We start from the raw sequence: 2,825 nt of genomic DNA on the forward strand, positions 1-2,825 counted from the left end.
GAGAGTTTTCCTGCTTTGTTCTTTACACCACAGGATGTAGGGAGGAGGAATCTGTGACCTGATTAACAAACATCGCATGAAAACCAGGACACCCATTTACCAAATGAAGAGTACACTAACACTTGCCTGCTCACTACCCTGGAACAGGCAACTGCTCCCTGAGAGAACTCCAGGTGCAACTTGTGTCCTTGGTACCTCTTCAGAGCTGGCTGGAAACACTTGTGGCCCCCTCCAACTGGTCTTGATTTGAGGGTGACCAACTGCAGGAAGCAGCACCAGACCAGAAGTACAGCTGCCTTCAGAAATACTGTGGCCTGCAAGGCTGAAAATTAGAGGCCAACCTTGCATCCTGACAGCTGCAATGGGCATCTGCAAAGAACATGGTGTTTTGCCAATTGACTGGGGCAGACGGGGCGATGGAAAGAACCAGACCCCACTGAAAGAATGGTCTTATTTCACTATTAATATTAAGGCAGTACAGAATGATACGTTTAACAAAATAAACTTATTACACACTGGTTTTAGCAACAGACAAAATCAGCAAGGTAATGCACCTAACCATTACTATAATAGAATAGTGATTAAAAGATACATCACCAATTGCCTAAATATGCCATCATCTGTCATCATCATCTAGATCCGCAGTCGCTGGGGAGTCCCTGTTGTGGTGACAATTTGGAGAACCTTCCCAGCAACTGGGAGGTCTTATGTGGTGCATCCACCTGTGAGGTCTCCAAAATCACAGCAAGAGTGTCCATCTTTTATAGAGCCAAATCAGCAAATCATGATAACTTGCATTTTGTTTGTGAGCGGCAACATCTGATGTGGCATACTTTCCCTATCATGTGGGATGGGGATCTGGTCAGAGCCCAGGCCTCGGTTGGCAGATTTCCCTTCAAGGTCAAAAACGAGAGCTTAAAAAAGCTACAGTTTAAGAAGCCGCCGTGCAAACTGGCATGAGCAATTCTACAGGCGAGTGTTGTGCACTGCAAAGGCAGTGCCGTATTCATCTCTAAGTCAACCCCGACTCGGGCCTGTTGTTCAGGCCCTGGCACTTCAGTTCCTCATGTTCCACTCTGTCGTGACACACCAGGTTATATTCATCTCCACATTGTGGGGCTGCCAAGAGATTTCCTTGGTAGTGGGAAGCAGCATGAAAAGAGGAAACAGGACCAAAATACAGCTTGGGAAGCTCAGATTGGGCAATAGGATGAAGAAATATCACTTGAAGGGTAGAGCAGTGTTGCTAAAGGGCACCCAGAGCGAGTCTGTCACCACCCATGGCTTTGTGTTTCAAGAAACAGACACTGAGGATGGAAAAGCTCTCAAGGAAGGGAAGGAGAACCTCTTGTGAGAACTTGCTGGGGAAGCAGATTGGGTGTCCATAGTCTGCAGGGACACAGGAGCAGGTCTAGGATGACCTGTGGTGGAGATGGCCAAGGGCGCTGCCAAGGCCCCAACACAATGGAGGTCTTTATCTTCTTGACTATGGCTGTTGTGTCTGTCACCGAGGCCTACTCCAAATCATCAGGACTTCTTTGCCCCCTTTATCCCTCTGGGGACCTGGGAGGTGTCGTGTGTTTGTCCTGCACTCAGCATTGCACACCCTCAACCAAACACTGATGCCAGGGAGGACATGGGCAACACATGGAGGAAAGGATCTCCCTTCCCAGGGTTTCTCTGCCTGTGCTCTGCCATTTTCCTTGATAAAACACATCAAAGGTATTTGGCATGATAGCCACATGAGTTTTTCCTCTACCTAACTATTACCAATGATTATATTTTTTACCTTTAATCAGCCCCTGGTGAGTTGTTGTAGTTAATGGCCTCACTGGGATCCATTAATGCTCTACAAAACTTTAGGGTTTCCTTCTGATTTTGACTTCTTCAGTGATTTCTTCAATCTCCTTTCAAAGCTGCAGTTCATGGAGTCAGCTCCAAGTACTGCATGGAGCTCATTAAAAAGCAAAAAGCTGTGATAAACTAGGACTCTCTTTGCAATTTCCTTCAAGTGACCATGGCTAATTGAAGAGGTTTGGGGAGTGTAGCTTAAAGATGAAGACAACAATCATATACAAGTATTTCATCTTTTTAAGGTTTTGCATTATTATTCCAAAGAAGAGGTGATAGCACACTGCCAATTCACAGCCATCCAGAGCGACTCCTAATAAAGTCAGGAAAGGCAGGAAAAGCCGTGTCCCAGAGATGAGGCACTGTATGCACAATCTTCCTCCCCATCTCCCCAGCTCTACCATTTCTCTCATCAGCCTCTTGGGAATTTAAGTCACTCTTGCTGAAAGCCAGCCTTAGTCCACCAAAGTCTGCATTGAATGTTATAGCTCACCTGCCCCAATTCTCACCTGCTTTACTTAGACAACTGTCTGCAAACAGGCATAGGAGGATCTTGTTTTAGTTACAAGCAAACAAAAAAGAGCAAAGTATAGTTTCGTGGAAAATAATGACACTCTTTGAACGTATGCTAAGTCCATACAAGCCATACCTACAGTTGGGACTTGGCTAATGGGGCAGACTACAGAGAGACAGAGCAAGCTTTAACCTCCCTAAAGGGCAAACCACCGCTGGGTCTCTGAGTGAATAGAGTTTCAGGAGGAGTCACAATGTGTCCACAAGGTGTTCTAAGAGGATGTTTGAAATTGTCACTTTAAACAGGACATGTGGGAATGGGAGACTTAGGTAGACGCACAGGAGACAGGGGAGAGAATGGGCCAAGACTCCCAGCATGAAGAGCTGGGCTCACAGCATCACTGATGAGCTGCCACAGACTGAATAAGCAAACCAAAGAAGTCCTTCCTTTGGCAGTGACT

The sequence above is a fragment of the Tinamus guttatus genome, unplaced genomic scaffold (genome assembly GCF_059628265.1).
Source record: "Tinamus guttatus ecotype Peru unplaced genomic scaffold, ASM5962826v1 Tinamus_guttatus_pri_ptg000053l, whole genome shotgun sequence".
NCBI lineage: Eukaryota > Metazoa > Chordata > Aves > Tinamiformes > Tinamidae > Tinamus > Tinamus guttatus.